Below are 23,742 nucleotides of genomic sequence, written 5' to 3' on the forward strand. Positions count from 1 at the left end.
ATCCCTGCCCCAAAATACCAAATCACCCAGTGATTCACTGTGTTGTATTCTAGACAGAGTGACTTCCCAAAACAAAATACTTAAGAAGGGGGGAAATGCTGAATTTCCTTCTGTAAGCTTGTTTAAAATTAACTACAGGGAAGCATCACCGAAAGCTTATAACTCAGGGTTTCATAAACCTGTACCATAAAAGTGATGAAAGGGTTAGTCACAAGCAAAATCTTTCTTGTCAAATTCACTACAATTTTAAACTTGAACATAAAACTGATGCTGTCAAAGGTACATTAAATTTCAGTATTGCTAACAAAGAAGGAGTGATTTTCTGGACCATTTTACACATTGAGCCTTATGTTGCATTCATCCTGTTATCCCTAAGAGTTTAAAATAATTTAATTTCTATTTCACTACCAAATGACATCAGAAATACACAGGAATTATATTTTTTTCTTTTACTTTGAGGTACCTATATAATGGTATTTTAGTAAATCATGTTTATCTATTAAAAAAGAATAAATACTATGGCTAACATTATTAAGACTATACAAAGATCACATCAGATAAAAGTCATTAAATTCAATAAATATATTTTTGCTGCATTCAACAGCAATAAAATTTGATCTGTCAGGTAACGAGTGTGTGTATGCATATTTGAAAGCCCCTATCTGTAATTCAGAGTATACAGAAAAAAATCAGAACTAGAAAACTAAACAACATATGCACCCAAACCCCTATCATTCTGTATCTTAAAATAAAAATGAAATCTAGTATATTTCACCCTGGAATTAACAGATTTTACTCCATCTGACATGCTACAGTGTGATACTGCTTTTAAGGATGCAAAGAAAATAGCCTGTGGTTCACTCCCTCTATAAAATATGGGACAAGAACCTTAATTCCCAACAAACCCCTCAAAGGATGTACAATGCCTGTAATGCTTCCAGAGCACTGGAGCCCCTCCCTGTGCGCTTACCTGGGGATATTCTGACACAGTCACACCTGAGAATCTGCTCTCCCAGCTCCCCACTACAGGGCAGAGGGAGGCAGAAGTTTCCAATGGGCAATTCAGAACAGAAAACTAAGTTTAGTTTAGGTTCTCTCAATGATCCACTCAAAACCCTTTCCCTTGACTATAAAGAGAGCCAAGGGAAACAACCTTCTAGCTAGAGTTAACTTTTATGAACCTGTTGCATTTTACCACATTGTGTAGGGTCTGAATGAACTACCATAGCTGTCATGGCTAAGAGCTGATATCTACATCTCTTTTGGATGATGTTTTGTGAGGAGAAAAAAAAAAAAAAAAGAAGAATCATTCATTTACATGGGCAGTTTCCAAAACTTCAAAATTAAATTGAAAGTTTTGCCTGATATTGATCTTTACATGTTAAGATGTCCAAACTAAAAATCATCACCATCATCATTAAGACTCAATTGAAAATCCAGAAGGAAAGCAACCTAAAAACATTATCAATGTTGTTTTCAATAGAACTAGTGACCATTTTACATTAAAAAGAATGAAAATTTTCATAAAACAAAAGGAAAAAAAGAAACTCCAGACCCAAGGGACCAGGTGATTTTACCTTGTTGGAAAGAACCAGTAGTTTAGGCACTCCAGAGCAAGCTCCTTAAGTCATCTGTCAGTTCCTTAAACTAACTAGAAAGAAATGGCACTTAGAGAATCTAAATTTCATCTCTTTCATAGGAAGAGATGATTTTTTTTCTAGACCTGCTTATTATCTCCTTCTAAAGGAAGACCAGACAAGATAGACTTCTACACTGTAGACTTACAATGTCAAAAGAGAAGAATCCAAACTGAAGCCAAAAGCATTAAACTATCCCAACCAAAAAAAATCCTAAACAAATAAAAACAAATCAATAATGTAAGAAAACAAGAAAAATAGAAATAGAAAAGCCATGTTCTAAGATACAAAAATAAGCTTATAAGAAAAGCAAGTTTTACTAGGACCAGAGTACAAGGGAAAAAAAATCCCATTCTTAACTTTCAGACTGTGTAGGTGAGGTATGTGTGATGCAGCTTCTGCATCATGAATTGTGATGAATGGCATATTGATCTAAAACTAAACAAGTCTGACATGTAGTCATACCTGATCTGGATGTTGTTTAATACTCTGCCAATGATTATATAACTTTTCATTACATGAAATTAAAAAATATTAAAATAATTTGTTTAATAGAACCCCTGTGCATCTTGGTCTCCTTTTGCTCGTGTTTTCACTGAGAAATAAAAATTATACAAGCAGGTTATTTACTGCTAGAACAGGGAGCATTCCACAGCAACACTGAAATTTTGGGGTAAGAGATCTTGAAGATCTTCTAGTTCCAATCCCCCTGCCATAGCAGGGACACCTTCCACCAGACCAGGTTGCTCAGAGCCACATCCAGCCTGGCCTGGAACACTTCCAGAGATGGGGCATCCACAACATCTCTGGGAAACCTGTTCCAGTGACTAATCACCTCCTTTTTTTTTTTAACCCTTTCGTGCAATCTACCCTATTTAGGTTTAAAACTATTGTCTCTTGTCTGGTCACTGCAGGCCCTAAAAAAAGTTTTTCTCCATCTAGCATGTAAGTCCATTTATATATTGAAGGCCACGATCAGGTCTCCCTGGAGCCTGCTCTTTTTTATTCTTTGATATTTCTCTAAAATCTTTCAAGCAGAATTAGAGTCCTTGAAAGCAGTAAAATCTCTCATAGAACAAGCAATAAAGTTGAGGAAAACACAGTGTATTTTTGCATCACTATTATCCTAGTGTTGCCCCTTTATATGTTGTAAAGCCCAGAATCAACAGGTATGTTGCTTTTCAAGATACAAAGGATACCTGCCCTGCATTGGTCTCTATTCCATTGTTCTACAAGACAAAAGATTTAAAGTAAATTTTTGACATCTATATTTCTTGCTACCGTTCTTGTTTCTCTTCTTGCTGCCCAACTGACATGCTGTCTATCACCATTACACACCTGATAAAAGGATGAGACCATCTGGCATGAGTGTTCTTTTCTCTCTCTGATAACTAGCAGCCAGGATGACAACATTGCCCTCCAAATGTCCAATGTGAATTTTGAAACAAAAAGAGAATTGACTGAGACCTCATCAGGTTTAAAGCAGGATCTGAAAGCAAGGTCTTTTTCATTGATAGTGCCTCACTTGGTTTGTTGTTTTTGGCTTATTTTCCAAAACAGTATCAAATAACTTTTCAAAACAACCTGGAGAGCTTTAAATTTATTTTAATAAGTGGCTTCATGGAATAATTTAAATGTCAGGAAACAACAAAGGACTAATAAACAGTTGTTATAGGATTTATGTAGCTTGAGCAAAATTTTTAAAATTTAACATATGTCTTTTTAGTTGACATTAAAAAGAGTTCATGATTTTTGAACAGGAAAATATTCTTTTATATATTTTAATCACAATTTCATTAAAATTTACAGGAAAAAGGCCCTAAGTCTAAAGATGTTTTGTAAACTGAGAAAAATTGGAGTATTGATTAGTTAATCAATAGTGTTCCTGAAAGGTTCTGATTTTTGAGTTGATATTAAATAAAACTATTTCACATTATTCAGTCAATTTTTCAGTTGCTAACCTTGCATTATAAGTATCTCCAGGCTCTGCCTACAAATATAAGAACAATGCTATTTTATTTAGTAAAAAATTAGTATTCTATATAGGTTACAGAGCTTTAAATAACACAGAAACTGAATTGTAGGGTCATAGATATCTTCCACTAGACCAGGCTGCTCAGAATCCCATTCATCCTGGCCACAAACAGGGATGGGGCATCCACAATTTCCAAGGACAACCTGTGCTAGTGCCTCAGCACCCTCCTCATAATTTTTCTTTCCCTTTTGTTTTATCTTAATCTACCCTCTTTCCGTTTGAAACCATTGTCTCTCATTATTACTGCACTTCTGATAAAGAGTCCCTCTCCATCTTTCTTGTAGTTTCCCTTTAAGTACTGGAAAGTGCTATAAATTCTCCTGAAGCCTTCTCTTTTTTTTAGTTTTTTGGGGTTTTTTGTTTTTGTTTTTTTTTTAATGCCAACTCTGCAGAGCACTGATTTTTTATCTTTCTGGCTGTCCTCTGGAACAGGTTTATGGGTTTCTGTTGCTGAGAACCCCAGAGCTGGGCACAGTACTGCAGGTGGGGTCTGTGAGAGCAGAGTAGAAGAGCAGGAACATTTCCCTTGACCACACTTCTCTTGAGGCAGGACAGAACAGGACTGGCTGTCTGAGCTGTGAGCCCACATTGTCTTGACTAGAAAAATACATATTCCTGAGCTCTATCAATGCCTCGTGAATCAATCCGTATTGCTGCGACAATTTATTGATACCAGTTTAGATAAAATTAAGTGACTCTTATTGCATCAAATTTTACAGGAAATTCTAAATTTTTGTTAAATAGAGAAGACATTGCTGCAGTCTGTTGTGCTAGACTGACCTGCCAAAAAAACCCCAAAGAAATAAAATTTAATAGTCAATGGTTTTAGATAATGTGCAATTTTCCTGCCAGTATGTGTTTTAAAATAGTTTGTTGAAGCACTATATTATTATCCCAAATATAATAGCCAATCCAACAGAACAGTTCTAGCCAAAGCTCTTTCTAAATGCTGGTAAGTATAAAAATTTTCTTAAGGAAATGCTAGTGAAGTATATATTCATTATTCTTCTGAGAGACATTCAGGCACTGTTCAGTATTATCTGACTTGAGTAGGGAACTTTTGCAGTCAGTCTTGAAAACCCCATTCCCTAAGAGGGTCTGAGCTTGGATGCCTCCATTAAGATATTTTACTGAGTTTAAGCATTAATGTGAGCTGACAGAGCAACTGGCTCATGCTCGCAAGGTCAAAATGCAGGGCGATGTAAAATACACACAGTTAAACAGTGCAGGGGAGAAGAGGTTCTTGTGGGAGTTAATTCCATTTCAATAGAGCTTGTGTTGTTTTGCTCTGAGATCTGAGCTCCTGCATTTCCTGACTAAGAGATTCTCAGCTGGTGAGACAAGAAATGTCCCCTAAGCAAACAATGGTTAAGTGTACACCTGAAAGTCACACATGGTTATTAAGGAACCATTTTTGTATTGCCATCTATAACTGTTATTTGCTGAGATTATAGCAAATAACACTCACAGCTCTACCAAAAATCTAATTTGCTGTATCTCCTCCTTAATAAGCATTCTCAATCACCTTTTTTTTTCCTCTTTATTCAAGTTATTTAGTAACAGGAAATACCTTTAAAATTTACTAAGGAAAAAAAATGCAAATCACTTGCAAACTTTTTGCGTATGATACAATGCAAAAACCAAATTTGTATCATCTAATGTACATCAAGACAAATCACTTTGATAACGGTTTTTAAATTGTTAAACTTCTACTTACTTTTCGCCTTTCAATCAGACTGCAGCACCTTCTTTCCCAGTTTCGACACGCTCTCACACTGGGAAATTATGGTACTGCTCTAGTTCCAAAAGGACTACATGGAAGCTTGTGTTCTTACAAAGACCTTTGAATCCAAATTTAAATATTTTCTTAGATTTTGAAAGATAAAATGGGAAGTTATGTAAGCAGCTAATGTTACACCCAGCAGGTATAAGGATTAGAAGTGCAAATATTCAGAAAGCTGTGAAACAGCTTAGATAAACATTCCTTTCCTCATCCTAGTCGAAATATACCCCAATATTATTTGCTCGTAGACCTTCACAGTAAGAAAAAAAATATATTATCTCAAAGGTAATTCACATTTTTATGGGAATCTAAAGCCAAAATGAAAATTAAATCTCCATACTAGTTCATTTTTTAATGCTAAGATCAAAATACAGAACTGTAATTTTTAACCTTCATCATAAAAAGCTGTGGAAGCTACAAAAATATATATTTAGAGCCCATTAAAAAAGAAAGTAAATGGACTTTGTGTCAAAATTAAATAAAACTGCTGGAAACTAAAGTCTTTTATAATAACACTAAAAAAGGAATAAGAATATTTTAAGAGCAAATTATTTCTTAAAGACAAATGAAGGCTCAATTTCTAGTAGCACTTGCAGCATGTACAGTGGTTCTTATGTCATTTACTGGGAACAGGCACATGATTCTATTGTAAATTTCAAATACACTACATGAATGTTCTGGTAATACAATTCAACTTTTTTCAGAGACAAAAGGATGTTTCAGTAATGTACAGCCTAATTTCAATACAGTATATCCAGATTAGCTGGTCAAATAATGCAGGCACTCCAAATAAAGAAAAACTTGTAGTTACGGTATAATGAAATCTGAAATATTTTGCATTCTGATCATTCTTGGCATTCTCAGTTGTGCTTTCACAGTTCACTGCAACCTTAGTCAGCTATTAATCTCAAAATAAAATCAGCTTCAGCTAAAATTTTAGCATTTACATTTTGTTCATTCAAGTTACTGTAATAATTCACTTTAAAGCAATTGACAGAAGGAAAAAAACCCCAACACTAAAAACTTGATTAAAATTCCTTTTTTCATGTCATTACAGAATAACCTCCACCTTTTTGGTAATGGAATATTATACTGTATGCAATATTATGATTTGCAACAATCTATATTCTGTTACATGAATATTAGCATGCTTGTGCCCCACATAGAAAGCCTATTCAACCATTCAGTACTCAAAAATAATGTGTGGAAAGTAAAATGTCTTCATAAAATACGCTTTATATCTTTGGTCCTTTATACTGCAACTTGCCAAGTAAAAGAAAAAAAAAATTACTCTGCAACCAAAAAGTAAAAGAATAAAAAAATCTAATTATGCTTTTCTTCTAAAGCTTCTTTTCCTATGTAGGAATGGCCCATTTAAGCCAGAGGCTACAAGAATACCTTACCAAGCAGAATACATGACTAACTAATTAATTTACAGTGTGATCTCATTTAAAAATTTCTCATTTAAAAATTTTCTTCCCAAAAATAATACTTCAGCAAGTAAGGATCATTTTCGACACATTTACTTAAGAGGTATAACTATGAGGAGCTTGTTATTAGTCAAAGAAAAACAAAATACAAGTAAGAAGAGAAGGCAAGAGATGCCCATTTTAGCTGTGTAAGCATTATATGTATAGCAATTCTTAACTCAGCCAGAAAAATTAAATTAAAAAAAAAAATACAATGGTTCACATGGGATTTTTCTCCTAAATGAAGTTTCAAACAAAAGCTCAAATTGCCTATGGGAGCTAATTACACAGCCTTCAAAGATAGTTGGTATAGGTGTTTAAGGGCATTGAGGGTAAAAATAGAAGTCTGAACAACTAGTAAAGTATCTCTAATCCAAACGTTTTTCAAAGGGGAAAAAAAAGTCACTGTATAATGTACAGCTGCATAACTAACAAATTATCCCTAAGCACTACTATGGAGTTACAATGTATGAGAAAGAGCAATGTAAAACAAATTTAGTTTATGGGGTAATTGCATGAAAATAAATAGAAGTCCAGTAATGTATAAGCAGACTAACACATTATCACTGAATTTTATTTACAGATATTCTCTTTACCATGATCAGTATCAATACTCAGTACCAATAACAAATAATGGAATAGAAAGCCGTGGTACTGCAGGACCCCAGTGAGAGCACAGAAAGTACAGGGTCCCCCGTATCTATGCTTTCCTTCTGACTCAACTACTGGTTTTTATTTATTAAGTATCTAGAATTCCATAGGAAGTGCTCAGGGATGCACCACCTAAACTGAAGGAGCAATGAATGAGCACTTGCAGCACATCTGTCCAAAGGGATGGCAAATTGGGCCTCTAGAGCTGGGAATGTGTGAGATGGGATGTGGGACTGATGAGAACAGACCAAAAACTCTTCAGCTATCAAAGGCAATGTGTCATCTAAACTGTATTCTGAGCAGACTAATTGATGACTCACATATTCAAACTTAGGCAAAACACTTTGTTATGTTCCTGCACAAGATAGTCACTTGCATTTTTACAGCTGTATTTCATCATATTCGTTTCATTATAAATGGTATTTTACTAGGAGCCATCCTATTTCACCCCTTTGTTCCAACTCAGGTGTTAGCAATTTCTCTCATTTAGCATTATCAGCATATTTAATTCACATAATATCAATCTCAACATACTTTAATAAAAATATAGCACAAAATCAGATTACACTTTGCTATACAATGACCCTGCAATAATGTTTGAATAATAAGCTGGTTTATAATGGTAAATGCCAAAAAGCATAAAAGGGCAAAAAAAACAGTAAGCAAATTTAACTTCTAGAAAACCATAAATAAGCTATTATCTCAAAAGCCTGAGACATTGTGGTAATTTTTCTGAAATATCATCTTAGTGGTCAATAGTGGTTAAAAGCATAGAAATAATGCTTTGAAATGTTGAAAAGAAACTGTAGGCTAATGGAAGAAGCTTTCAGTTTATAAAGTCATGTATAAGAAGGAAAAGATAAACAGAAAACACATCATCTCACAAAACTGAAAATACCAGATGAAACTGTCAAATTACAGATTTCAAAACTAGCAAAAAGGAAATAATTTTATTCCACAAAGGATGTAACTCACATGTTGTAGTATTAGTCTGTGGGTGCTAAAACACTACATGGAATAAGACATTTGTTTAAAAATGTGAGAACAGATCTACCAGACACCATCTATGTATAACAATGCCTCAAAAAGTCCCCAAATTTTTTGTCAGTGAAGCTGTTCTCCACTTTCACTGCTGTTCATATTCCTCCATAAACATCTGTTGCTCGTCCCTGTCAGAGACAAGACATTTGTATGGAAATCTCTGACCCACATGGCCTCATTTACATCATGAAAATGCCCAAGGATGGGAAAAGAAAAAATAAAGCTCATCCTTTAACAGGCACAAGGAACCAGACTTTTTATACAGCATGGTCCTATGGCATTAGAGTAGGAGCACAGTTATAAGGGGAACTATACAGCCAAAATAGTTTTTCTATTTTCTCCAAATATGTTTGCTTTCCAACGTATCTAATAAATTTTTTGTCACTGAAGTATCAGAAGGTGATTTCTGTGTAGTAGACCATGTTTTACCCTCTATTAAGTGATGGAATCATTGCTTCTTAAAAAAATCATGTAAGTTGAATATTACTTAGATGATCTATGTATTTAGCAGGGAAAAAAAAAAAGAAAAAATAAGGAAGCTCAGCTCTCTTATTTAAAAATCAAACGCATAATTTTTGAAATAAGTTTAAATAGTTCTTACAGTGGACCCTGAATCCTAAAAATACCAAAATGAAGATTTATGACATCCACTCTTGGGATCAGAAGAAAAAAATCCAAACCTCTGATTTTACAACCAACCTGAACTGAATCTTTAAACTTTAGTTTTGCTTTTCTTAGTCATAAAACTTAGTTGTGCAAGTGTTGTTTTATAAAGTTATATAGTGTCTGACAACAACTAAACACAGAAAAGTGCAGTCCAGAATGATTCATGTTTACCAGCCAAAATTGAGAGTTTCCAGATATGAAAGACAATCATGGTTCTAGGAGTAATCAGAAAGTTACTTCTGGCAACAGAAAGAAGTTTGGTAACATTGTATGATGCATTGTAAGACATAATTTAGAGTACCTTATATACTTTGAGTCACCTTTAAAAAAAAGTAAGTCACAAAATGTACTGGAATAACTTAGAAAATTAAGGATTTCACTAAAAATTATTTTAAAAATAGCTTGGCTTATCTAGCTATGCAAAATGAAACTCAAGAGAGACTATTATGACTCCAATTAGAGATACATATTGAGAGAAAGGAATAACTTTAGCAGGATAATGTTCTAGCAAGATGAAATACATACACATCAGTCATGAATAAACTAAGAACCGAAAGGTAACCTAATCATATAAGAATTATTTTTCTGTGACTGTGTTCCAAATAGGGTAAGAGAGGCATGAAATCTGCATTGTTTTACAACAGAAAAAAGTACTTTTAACTAAGGTATCATCTGACCAAGATATATGAATATGAGCCTGAATTTTAGGCACATAGAAGTCAGTTTAACATTCATGAAATGTTGAAAAGCAAGGCTTGGATCCTGCTTGTTCCACCATCTTAATTAACTAGTCCTGCACTTCATGGCTTTCAGTGATCTAATTCTTGTTTCCAAGAAGCATAATTTGATTTTAGTTTTGCTAGACTTTAGTTTTCACCAATGTGTGAGAATCTGGCTCTATCTAGCAACAGATTTTTGAGAGGAGGACAAGCATGCTCCAGATGGTATGAAAAAAAAAAATCTCAGCTGTCTTATTGTTGCAACTTCTTTACCCTTTCATGGATAGCCTAATGGATGCAATTGGGGTCAAGAATGAATTTTAGGTATGTCAGTTTACCAGGGATTTATTTATTCTTTCTCTGAAGTATTGTCTACTTTTAGGGTTGTCATTTGGTATTCTTATCTATGAATGCTTTCAAAAATATCTGATACTGGTAAAGCTCTTGGTCATTCCTTTCCTTTCCTTGAAATCTCACACAACATGTCTCATTTTTTTAAGTGTAAAAAGAAAAGACAAGACAAAGAAAGAGAAAAAAGCAAGCCACAGTGCTTTGTAGCATGCAGTATCTTGAAAACCTTCCAGAAGTATCAGTTAGCATCCTAAACAGCAACGAAAGTGATTGGACTCAACTAAAATACCCTATGTTGTATTTGAAGATCTATGATCTCCTTTGAGAACCTTTATGCAGTTCTGAAGGTAAGACACTAATTAGCAGCACAACCCAGCTGAGAAGGGCCAAAGGGTTCTCATGCAAACAAAGACGTACCACTGAGTCAAAGTGTATTTATTAAATGGGTGAATTTGGCTACAAAGAATTGTTTCATAGGCTGCAATATTGAATGGGTCTCAAATAAATGTGGCCATAGCCCTGCTTGGCTGAGCTCTTTATACAGAAGAATGTTCTTGTAAGTTTCATTACATGATCTCATTGATTTGGAAAACTTTAAATGCAATCACCTTTGCACTTTTTCCCCATAGGGTACATACATTCCATTTTAGTTTTTAAAGGTCTTCTCTCTCTCTCTCTCTCCCCCTCTCTCAAAAAGGATTCTTTTTCACATTAGGGGCATGCAAAGGTTGGTAGATTGTTGCATTGTTGGCTTTTTTCCTGAGTAGACAGGAGCCTACAGGAAAAGGACAGAAAGAAAAATAGGCCATTTGACTTGAAAGTGTGCAAATAATAGGGAAGTAGGAAAGTGACCTAAGGGACATTTTGTTTATATGTCCTGTGGCAAGTAGTAAAACACTACAAACCTGTCTTGCAAAATATCTGCCAGATACTACTATGGCTATCAGAAGGCAGCTTTAAGTAATAATTGTGCAAAGGAACAGTGTTTTGGAGAAAAAAGTGCTGCTTGCCTTTGCATTTTAATCCACTGAATTTCATTTCAGAAAAGGAGTGCTTTTCTCACTAGTAGAAAAGCACAGGTAAGGTATTTGGAAAGCTTCTAAAATTTTTCAAGATGTCAGTGAAGTGCTGAAGAACAAAACCGTATTTTGTTCACATACTTGTTTTAAGGTCTATCTAGCCCAAAGAGCAAGCCAAACAAAGATGTCCAAAGAGAGAGAGAAGCAGGAAATATTCAAGAGATAGATATGGTCACTGATGATCTCTGCTGATAGAATATAATGAAAACTTATTTTTAAAATCAGTCAGAAATGAATACACTACTGGATGCTATACTGCCTTCTAAAGTCAACTTACAAGTTAAAATTATTGCCTGATGGGCTTCTGCCACTAGTAATGATATATATTAGAATTAATGACATTGCCAACACAACCCCTTCATAGGTTAGAAGAGTGCAGAACACTAAGAACGAATGACTAATTTTGAAGACATTCTTGATCACATTTTGGAATTGAACATTTGTCTAGATGTAGATTTAAAGAATAAATGCATCATCTCATAAAAGACTAATTTCTTCATACAATTCATGTCAATGAATGGGGGTCAGATAATTCAAATAATTCACTTTTCTAAATTACTTTCCTTTAATTCCTTTACCTGTTTTACATTCTCTGAATAACTTTCAGCAAAATTATGTCAAATGTTTTAGCATATAAAACAAGAGACAGAGTACAAGCTTGCTATAATTTCCCAGTCATGCATGAGCATCATCATGCACATACTTTGTGAAAGGGCATCAATCAGTTGTTCCACTTTCATGTAGCTTCAGCCTATCTACAAAGCATCCAGTCATACTAGCTGAGTAAATGACAAATTCATCAGGACTATAGACTATAACCTACAGAGCAACAAAATAAAACCTTTTCAATAATGGGGAAACATTAGAATAAGCAAATATGCCACATACTGGACATCTCAGGCTATCAATGCCAAAATGTATCTAGAATTTTTTAGAACTCTGTCAATACTGAGAAAAAAAATACTTCATCAACAGAAGACAGATGTCATCCTGAGAGGATGATGAAGAACAGGAACTAAGTCTGAGTAACATCCAAGGTACAACTGATCACAATTACTTTGTATGTGTTATATGATTGGCAGTCAAATCCTCGTCTTAAATACAATGTGGTTTAAAGTCATCTGCACTCCAAAGCTCAAAACAATTTCAAATCAGGAACCAAATCAAATGATGGAAAAAATATTAACTGAAAAGCTGAAATTCTGATCTATTACTCTTAACAACATTTTAGCACCTGTCCTTTACTTGAATGGTTAGTGAAAGCAGTTACACAAATACAACACACAGAAAAGAGGAAAAGATGAGTAATTGACATAAACCTAGAAGTTATCAAGAACCTAGTAATTGAGCCAAAAATATATAAGGAAAGTCCCTTGTCAGATGAGATTAGAAAGGCATGAAGTATTTCTGCAAGTACATTACGAGCACAGGAATTCTAACAATTACATGAGCCTTGTTATGAAATAGAAATTTTTTCAGCTGGCAGAGAGAAACACCCAGCAAGTATTGCTCTCCTGTAGTTTGGAAGGAAGTCACATGATTTATAGATATTAGGTACTATTAGGTGGCATGATCACAGCATTTCCCATTCCATCACTACCAACATTACTCTAAGGTTTGCAATGATTGGCTTATACTTTTTAATGATACAGAGTTTATGAGTTTGTACACAGTAGCTTCAAATGGGGTACACAATGAGCAAGGTGATGTGTTAGCTGTGATTTCCTAGACCCTGAAGCACTGCGGGTGTTGTGCCAATAGTTACTTACACATTGAAATTTATGTATCTCCCAAAAAGGCATGCACTTGTCAGGATGACACTAAGTGAATGACTAAAGGGAGGAATAACTTCAAAAATCATGTTGCAGAAGAGCTATAAATGCAACTCTTAGCAGCATGATAAAACAGGCAAGTCACAATATTAGAATGGAAGACTCCAAACTGGGAAGCGGTCACTTCAATTTTCAAGAAAGAGCAGAGGGACTGATACAGTACAATCCTTGAATTTATAACTAAGAACTGAGGAAATTCAATTGATTACAGAAGTTGTATTATTATATTAAATTTTTATTGAAACTGCCTTTGAAAATCAGGTCTGCATCTAATGATTGAACTCCAGGAAGCACAGATAGGCACAGTCCTACCCCGAGAATATGTCACTTAAGAAAGACTCCATCAATGCAGTGTATTTTGTTTATCAAAAGAGAAACAAATTTCCTAGGTTTCCCTTGATTTAAGAGAAATAGTAACATGATCTAATGCATGGAAATAGAAACCAAATGATGAGTTGTGTTTCTTTAACAATAACCCCGTTAGAATTGGAATGATTTGGAAAGACTACAATGGATTGTAATGAAAGCTGTTGCTTGCAATATGAATATTTTCTGAACAATATAAAAGCATGAGTCCATTGAGCTTCAGTATTTATGAGATTAATAAGGACAAATAAATTTATGAGTATCATCATAAATACTTTGATGGGGGCTACAGGAAACAGCAATACACACCCCCTTGGAAAAGCTTCTTAAAGTGCACAGAAGCCTACTACTAAATCTACTACTTAATTTATACATAAGGCATGCAATAAATACAATTAAAAACATACATATATTTAAGTAATAAACAAGATATAAAATTATATTTTCAAGTAAGATTGCGATGCCTTAAGGCTTGTTTTAAAACAAAATTAATGATAAAATTAATACTATTTGAAATGTCTGCTATGGAAAATTTTCTTGAATTAAAATATATGTTCTTGACTGCTGGCAGGTACAAAACACATTAGTAAGGATGTCAAAAGAAGAGCAAAATTTTCTAAAATCCAATAGTCTTTCACTGGAAAAAAAATGGATGTTGCACAAAGCAAATGTCTAAGGAGAAAAAATTAAATTACATCATCGTGTATAATATTTTATTATCAAGATGAATTCTTGAATTCAAAATAATTTCTTAAATTCAAAAATTTTGCTTCAAAAGTGAAATAATATTCACCAGTTTATGCTCAATTAATACTGCTGTTTTTTCATGTTATTGTTGATACTGTTCTTATATATAGACAAAGTAACAAAATAGAAGGAATATTACGTTCACAAAAAATAAACTTAGTGACCATTTCTCACAGGAATATCTTGGGGAAAAAGGTCTATAAGACGACCATGCTGACTGATATATTTCCAGCTGTGGAGCACCATGTGTCCATAAGCAGACTGCATTACTGCTATGCCCATTTACACTCTGCTCCTATACTAGCACAGTTCCATCTCCACCCAGACACTTACTCCCTTATATTTACTACAGACTTCCTTATCTTTCTTTGTCTCAAATCTCTGAGGATACAGATTTTTGTAGGTTTATAGCCTCCACTTGCACTTTAGTTACTATATAAATTACATTGTAAGGAAATTATTCTTATCAACATCTGAGCTCTCACAGATAACAAAGACTAGAAGATTTCTTATACCATGACCATAAATTGCATTCCAGTTGAAAAAAAAAAATTTCTGAAAAATATTCAGTTGTTATTTAGAGTATTTTGATGGCAAATCTCTGAACCCAAGAACAAAACTTCCACCTTATTCTAGTCTGAGATATTACTTTCCTTGCAGATAATGGATTTTGTTGCACCTAAGAAAACTTTTCAGGGAGCAGACACTTATCAACCATTGTAAAGTGAATATTTCACCTTCTTTAAATATGCTGCATCTTGAGCGTCTTCAACTTTAAGGTAGGTTTTCCAGACTTTGAACTCAAATGTAGAGCTTTCTTAAGCTCTTCCCAGGAGGGAAAATCCCTATGGAAGAACTGAATCTAAAACTGGCTGCAGGTAATGATCTTACTCACATTTTTCACACTTATCTCCCACATGGGTGAATCTGGTCATACTTGATTTATATTCACTCCTCTCAGAAAAACAGAATTTTATCTAAATGAATAACTAAGTCATGAAACACAAGCCAAAAGTCACCACCAAAAGAAAGGTACTGACTCATCAAGCCATTACCCCATTGTCAAACTCATGCATTTGAAACTCTAATTGTTCCTTTATTAGCATTCTACCCAACTAATTTTCTTTGAATTTTACCCCAATTATGACTGAACTTCGGAACTGCAACATTCCTATGAGCAGTTCCTGAAATGTTAGAAATTCATTCAATTTTTCTGATACTTATGTTCTTGCTCCGAACTGTACCTCATCTCCAATCCTGATTGAGCATCCTCAGATCTTTCTCTTTTCTCACATGTAAAATTTAATTACAGCAACCATAATAACTCAGCACAATAACCATAATGATGATAACAATAAGTCACATACTGCTGAGAAGATGACAGATTTTTTGCACTTCACTTATGATATCCACAGAGAGGCTTCTTCCTATGCCAAAACCATGGGAAAGAGCCTTGTGACTCTGAGTCCTGCCTCTTTCACTCCCCTTCATTAAACCCATCACATTGACTATCTTGACTGCACTGTTTGGAGGCCAGCTGGATATCATTTAACCACTTCCACGATATACTGTACTGGAAGATGGTCTGCTTTATTACTCTTCTCCACAACTTGTAAGTGATTATTTCTGTTAGGGTTTGAGCATCTTAGAGCTGCAGAATTGTACAAGACTACAGTGAATGCAGTAGTGGGTCAGCAAATCTATACAATAATAATCTATCAATTTATTAAGTAATTAATTATCTATTTATGGATGACAAAAATAGTAAAATATTTTTATGCTGGACCATTATTATTATTATTATTGTGTTGCTAGTACAATACTTTTATTTAAAATAGAGAGCTTCATGGACATTTTTCACTCAACTTATGTGTACAATTAAATGTTCACAGAGCAGTTTAGACCAAACATCAGTATCTGGAATCTTTCTAACCTAGAAATTAATCTTCTAACAGCAAAAAATAGAGAAGAGAGTTTCTTTTAAATAAAAGGATATATTTGCACGATACAGCTTTGTAGTTGCCAAAGCTTGTCATCTGTAACCTATGGACAAATGGTTAATACGTAACTGATAATAATAACAGCACATACTCCTTTTCTGCTCCTTAGGAAAATCTCAAATGCTACCGAGATATCAAAACCCAAAAATATAGAATTGTTTGGATTGGAAGTGACATTAAACACCATCTAGGTCCAATGCCCCTGCCATAAGCAGGGACACCTTTCATTACATCAGGTTTTTCAGAGCTCTATCCAACCTGGCCTTGAAAACTTCCAGGTATGGGGCACCTCTCTGGGCAATATATTCCAGTGCCTCACCATCCTCACATTAAATTACTTTTGTTCTAATGTCTAATCTAAACCTACTCTCCTTCAGTTTGAAGCCATTCCCCCTTTCCCTGTCACTACATGGCCTCATAAAAAGTCTCTGTCCATCCTTCTTGTAGATTTCCTTCAGCTGCTGGATGGCCTCAATTAGATCATCCTGAAGCCTTCTCTTTTCCAGACTGAACAATCCCAATTCTCTTAACCTAACCTCCTAGGAGAAGTGCTCCATCCCTCTAATCAACTTGGTGTCCCTCCTCTGGACTGGCTCCAGCAGGTCCATGTCCATCCTGTGCTGGGGACCCCAGAGCTGGGTGCAGTATTACAGGTGGGCTCTCATTAGAGCAGAGCAGAGGGGCAGAATCCCCTCCCTCACCTGCTGGCCACAGGACTCTGGATGCAGCCCAGGACAGGTTTGGCTTTCTGGGCTGTGAGTGACCATTGCTGGGACATGTCCAGCCTCTCATCCACCAGCACCCCCAAGCTCTTCTGGGCAGGGCTGCTCTCAACCTGTTCATCCCCCAGCCTGGATTGATACCAAGGGTGGCCTTGATCCAGCTGCAGCACCAGCACTTGATCTTGTTAAACCTCATGACATTTCCACAGGCCCATTTCTTGAGCTTGTGCAGGTCCCTCTGGCTGGATGCTGTTCGTCATGTGTGTCAGTCAGTGTCAGCTTGATGTCAGCAGCAAACTCCCTGAGGGTGAACCCAGTCCCTTCATCTATGTTATCGATACATTTTATTGCAGTCTGAGAACACATTCTAGATGAACAACTTCATTTAAATGAAAGTATTTGAATCAGTCCTGTCACTCTCATACTGCTTCTGACAACAAACCTGTTCATTAGGTTATCAAGATCAATCTCATACAAAGAATTTTTACAATTATTCCTTCATCCATCCCACCATTCCCCTGCAGTAAATAACACAGTAAACAGGAGAAAACAGAAGGAAGGTAACTTTTCAGTATCTCTAGGTACAGCCTGAACTAAACACACTACCATCTAGAGCTAAAAATTAGGAAAAAAGCTGCTGATTACACACAAATTACTAATGTTGTAGATTAAACTCTAGCAGGTATCTTTAAAGTTCCCTGATAACATCTTTAACTATGAGAATTCATATAAGGAGATTCCATTGGTAGCTAAAGATTCCACTGGTAGTTTAGGATTCCTTTGAGCTCTTTTGCGTAGAAAAAAGGGAGAAATAATGATTAGAAAGCAGGGAGAAATAATGATTAAATCACTCACAATTTATCTATGTGACCTGCTGATATTCTTACGATACAACACTTCGTCCATTTGCTCAAAAAGCTGGACAATACTTGTCTTGGTATGATAATTTTTTATTCCATATCTTCTTTGAAACTGCCCGTCAGTAGAGACCTGGCATATTATGTATTATTGTATCTTCCCACAAGAACTTATCTACAACCTATTGCTTAATGTGCTTAGCAAGTAGATTTTGATATGCAGTCCATATCAACAGTTGTTTAATTACAGTTACCAAAATCTCAGTTACAGTAACCAAACTATTTTATGTAAGAGGGAGTATATAAAACAGTGTATCAAAGTAAAACAAAAAAAAACCCAACAAATCACTTTTAATCACTTGCTATTAACCGATACAGATTCCTTTATTTTCTCCAATTTCATGGGGTCTATCTTTATCAACAACCTGCTTTCAATATAAATTTTTTTGCTTGAAATTTTATAAGCTTTACATTCACAGGAAATGAACTGAAACAGAAACATTTGTTTGTTCTTACTCTACGAGATAATGATATATTTTTACATGTGCTGCTGTAAGATTTTATTGCATATGTGCATAAATATCCATTACACATAGGAGATGAAAATACATGCAACTGTTTGTCCCACCTTCTAATAAATCATATCTTAAAATCATAAAATAGGGTCTGACTACGCTAAGGTTGCAGAGTCAAAAAGGAGAAAACAAGACAATCTTCCATCCTTGCAAGAACTTCGGTATGAGAACAATAACAACTTCTTCCTAAGTAGTTTATGAAGTGGAAGTAAATTGCAAAGTTAATCATTAATCACTCTTATATTGCAAATTAGAAGATTAAGGAATCTGAGAATTTGGCTCTTTGACCAGATTCCTGGCCCTAATGAAGCAGGTCATATCACTAGCAGAGAAAATTCTTTGTAGGTTTTGGCATTTTTGGTATTTGCTTTCATTCCCTCATCTCCTGCTTCCCTTGCCTTGAGCATCCCCCACCTCCCTGGTGCTTCCAGGAATAGTGACCACTGCCTGCAGAGCTTTGCTTCGTGTCTCTCAACTCTGAGCCTTTGACTGTGGTCACCTTCTAGGATGTCCTTATTCTTTCACCAACAGGGGGACAGAAGATGCCAGGCTGCAGCTGTGCACTTCTCACTGAGCTGTTATGAGGGTTCTGAGAGAGTTTCTGTCAAGGTCAGAATGCCTTGTGCTGCCTTCAGGTCTGGGAGTGTCCTCTGCCTCTGAGCACTCCTACTGCCCCAGAGTGCTCCTCCTGATGCCTTGTCAAGGCTGACTTAGAACAGAGGCCAGACAGAGTTAAAGAATAAAGCAGGTATTTATTACAAGGCCTCAATGGATACACCTTGGGCAGTACAAGAGCCCAGCCAGGGCTACACCCAATATGAAAGCAAAATGGTCACAAAATGACAACAAGTCACGAGGTCTCACACTTTTATAAGTTCTGGTCCATTAGCATATTGGAGTTAATTGTCCAGTTATAGCTTCAGGTTATGAAGTCTCATCCTTCTTGTTTTTCTCCCTTCAGTCCACTCCTGTTTATTCTCTCGGGCCTGAAATTTGGATCATTTGTCCTTGGTCCACAGCTAAAGAAGGAATTGTTTTGTCCACCTATTCTGTGAAGAGAGCTCACCATCCCCTAAGATGAAGCTCAGCACTGCACACTAAAACAGTAAAGAATCTGAAAAGTATAAAGGCTAAAACCTGAGGCATCACACTCAGGAACCTCATACAGTACTACCTGCTTGTTAGGTGACAAGCCATTGCAGAACTGGCAGGAATTTCTCAGAACTATTTCAGAATTATGCAAATTGATTCATAAAAATGTAGATGTCCGTGATCTATCAACTACCTACGTACTTATCCACAGATCTCTATGACCTGCTTGATTTACAAAATGCACACTTATTTATTTTTCAAAATGTATTCCAAATATTTTTTAAAAAGTAATTCTTCTTTAGGATAGTCACAAATTTTTGTTAATTATTATATCTATTTTAAAAAATGTGTACTAGTGTATGCATACATATTCTGAAAAATATCCTTGATGGATTTTTACAATAATTTACAGTCTAACATTGCATCTCTAAATGACTGAAGAGAAAACTTATCTGGAACCAGACAGTCTGGCAGTGCAGTTGGATATGTGTTCTGAAGCATTTGGTGAAGTATGCTTTTTGTTTGAGTGAATTAATTGCATAGTGTTTCAGAGCTATTAAATTAAATTTAATGCTGCCTCTACTTTATAGGAAAAGCAAAAAAGGAGAAATTTCTGGAAACTATAGCGCAGGAGATAAAATGAAGTTAAAACAGAAATAAACAGAAAATGATAAGTTTAATTTTAAGCACTTATTACATTTTTCTCCTGTGGCTATTCTTTAAACACGATCAGAACCAAGGCAAACATCTTCTTAGAGAAACAACTATTTGACAAGCATTTCTTATTACTTTTAATTAATTAGTAATAATATTTTTCTTTTGGTGCACAGAGCCTAAATTAATATTCTGTAAAAAGTGAATATATTTTATGCTGATTCTTTTTCATTTCAGTCTTTGCACCAGCTGCTGCTGACAGCCATAAGGAAAGCAAAGGTAGGCAGCACTGTAGTTATCTTTAGGTTATCATGGATGTAGAACATATTTAAAAGAAATTTAAACAAGCTGAAATAGACTCATGTAAAATGTATCTCATCGGGAGTATGATGATTTTTTATGAGTCTGAAATATCTTCTGAGAATTATTTGTGCAAAATTATATTTGAAGTTTTCAGTTTAGAAATCAATCTCTGTAAAGTGCTGGAAATTGAATGGTGTTAAAACAGTGAAGGTGTTTGAAAAAATAACTCTGAGAGTTACTACTCTGATATGTAGTTTAGTTGAAAATAATCTGCTTCTATGGCAAGTATTACAGTATAGAGCTCACTGTTGGAAAACCACATTAAATTGTGGTTGCAGTGATAGATTTAATAAATTTACCTTCTGTAAAGTTCCAGTACTCTCAAAGTATACAAGGATAAACAAAAGTTGCTGCCGGCTTAGATCCCTCATAAATAGAACATTCAAAGATTATTTTTGGATTTTAATAGATATATTTGAGTAGCCTCAGTCAGCATTTTAGTTTTCACAGACTCAGGCTGTGGTAATACGAATTTCATTATTCTTATGTATTTCATTTAACTGTTACATAATAAAATTATAAAGTTTATTCTCTAAGCAGCATCATTGCTCTTATCAACAATCATAGTAGCTAGAGAAAAGAATATGAGGGTTTTTAATAGACACTACATATCAACTACTAAGGAAAAAGATAGCATTTCTCTATCACACTATTTGAGATGATTTCTTTTCTCTGTATGAATCCTACAATCTAAGTAGAGGCAATTGCTTTACTTAAGCAAAAATACAGAAACTATTAATGTTATAAACAAATTTATATTCATTAGCAAGTTCAGTTTTCTTCAGATTTTACATTATCATTTAATATTTCCATGCATTACAATGCCAAAGTAACCTCTCAAATCCCTCTAAGAAGGATACACTGACCTCATTTAGATGACTGATTCAAAATCTGGGTGCATCTAACGGTCATATTCATATGAGATAATTAATATTTGTGTCACAGTCCTTTTCTCAGATTACTCTGAGTTTCATTATAATTGCCATTAACTGGTTAATTATCTCCAGCATGTGAAATGCTAGATGGCAACGTGAGCCAGGAGCATGAAGTGGGGATCTAGGCATCAAGGAAATTTTCAAGGAACAGTAATTGCATCCCTTGCACCCACATCCCTCTGTAAATGAGCTCTCCAAAACAATGAAGCTACTTCTGCCTCCCCTCTTCAGGTCAGCCAAACACTCCAATCAATGCAGCTGCCTAAAATACGGCAGTGGCTCTGCCCTAAAACACTGATGTGTCTCCACTGATTTCACTGGAGGCCTGTGGTGCTCCCAAGCAGCATGGGAAGTCAGGTGAGACAAAAGCCTCGTTTCCTCCTGGGTACCTGATACCAGCCCCTCAAACACTGTGTTAGCTTTTGAAATATTCCTTCTAGGTTTTGAACTTTTAATATAAGCTCCATTTCATGTGTTGGTAAATACACTGTCTGACTCATAAAGTTTATATAACTGAAAATTATTTTAGCAATGCAAAGGGTAAAACCTTTTACTGAAAATTTAGAAACTGCAGATAAGTGTAGCAAGCACTAAGAATGGCTTCATAATCTCTACATTCTGTCCCTGGAATTTTTTACTACTTCTTTATATAGATATTTGATTTCAGAATTAAGTTGTGTGAAGAGAGACTAAATATACAATTAGAATTTAAACAAACACAACTGCTGATGATGTCTCAACTACTGGTATGACCAGGTGAAAGTTGCCTTTTTGGAAGAAAGAGTCTTAGATTGGTGCTAGGTCAAATTAATTTTTAACCTCATGGGAAGAAACACATATTTCATCTGCAATATTATTCTTTAGAGAATCCTCCAAGCAAATAATTTATGTTACAAAATCTTGTGTAATGGGTAACATACAAACATGATAAACACATTTTTCTGAAAACTAGGTCTTTCTTGTCAAGCGGATAATTTAGATAAAGGATAAATAAAAATAATTCATTTTCATTTCAGGTCTTTGGCTTGCCTTTCATTGGACTGAGAGACAGCACAATTAGATAAATATAATAGAAGTGATGCTCACATGATGCAGAAAAAACTAGGAATAATAGCAGCAATATTTGAACTCTTATTAATGAGATTTATTTCACGTATTTTAATTAGGCATTTATGCTTTGGAAACAATAATTCCTAGTTTATCTTAGTGAAATATAAACTTCCTGAGATAGCACTTAAATCTCAGCTGTTTTATACTATCCTGTAATGCCAGACAGTGAAAATAATCAAAAATACCTCCATTTTCTAAATTCACCTGAAAGTGAATGGCAGAAATAGAACACAGCTAGAGATGGAAAACATTTATTAGATCATCTAGTTTGTTTCCATGACAATGAAAGCTCTTTCCCCACAGTACATTTTCTAGAATTTACTCAATCTAATTTAAGGCTTATACCATTTCCTATGGGATGAATTCTATACTGTGGTAGGTTAAGAAATTTGCATGGGCATTCAGTGTAAGCCTTCCACTCTTTACACCACATTCTATGTTTGGTTTTTTTTATATCGCCTAAATAAATCTTCTTTCTTCTTGTTTAAGTAATTGCATACATATAGCTGCTGCTACTCTGTCTCTTTTAAATGCTAGATAAACTAACCTGGACATATTTCCACCTCTCTTTACAATTCTCTCCTGAAATTTTTTACCTTATGCTTTTTCTGAAGCCCAGATTTGCTAAAAATGCATGTCCAGAATTATGCACAGTGATCCAAATATCAGGGTCTCAGGTACGTGTTGGACAGCATATTACCCCTTATAGCTAACAATTAGAAATACTATGCAAAACCAAAGACAGTCTTCAAATCTTTTTATTTAGTTGATAACCTACCAGTCATGGTCAGCCCCAGCAGGCATCTGTGGACTTTTTGTGGAAAACATTAAATTGCCATGCTAAAAATTATGTTTATCTAAAGTTCACTGTTGTTTCTAAAATATTTTCCATATTATCTCAGGCTTAGTTTCTAAGTGATATACAATAAACATATGTTCATCTTTAAGAGTTCAGATACAAAGTTCCTTTTTCCAACTAGTTCTGTAGAAGCCAAAATTTTCATCAACATATAGAAAGACAGTTTACAGAAAAATATAAGGCTACTTGGGAGAGGTAC

At 34.9% G+C, this 23,742-nt stretch overlaps 1 protein-coding gene across 1 annotated transcript in view; it reads right to left on the reverse strand.

Annotated features, from left to right (window-relative positions):
• The window catches only part of RIMS2 (regulating synaptic membrane exocytosis 2), a 443,432-nt gene that overhangs the window by 272,886 nt on the left and 146,804 nt on the right, over positions 1-23,742 (reverse strand). The window lies entirely within an intron of this gene.

This window comes from Ammospiza caudacuta, chromosome 1 (assembly GCF_027887145.1).
Source record: "Ammospiza caudacuta isolate bAmmCau1 chromosome 1, bAmmCau1.pri, whole genome shotgun sequence".
Lineage (NCBI taxonomy): Eukaryota > Metazoa > Chordata > Aves > Passeriformes > Passerellidae > Ammospiza > Ammospiza caudacuta.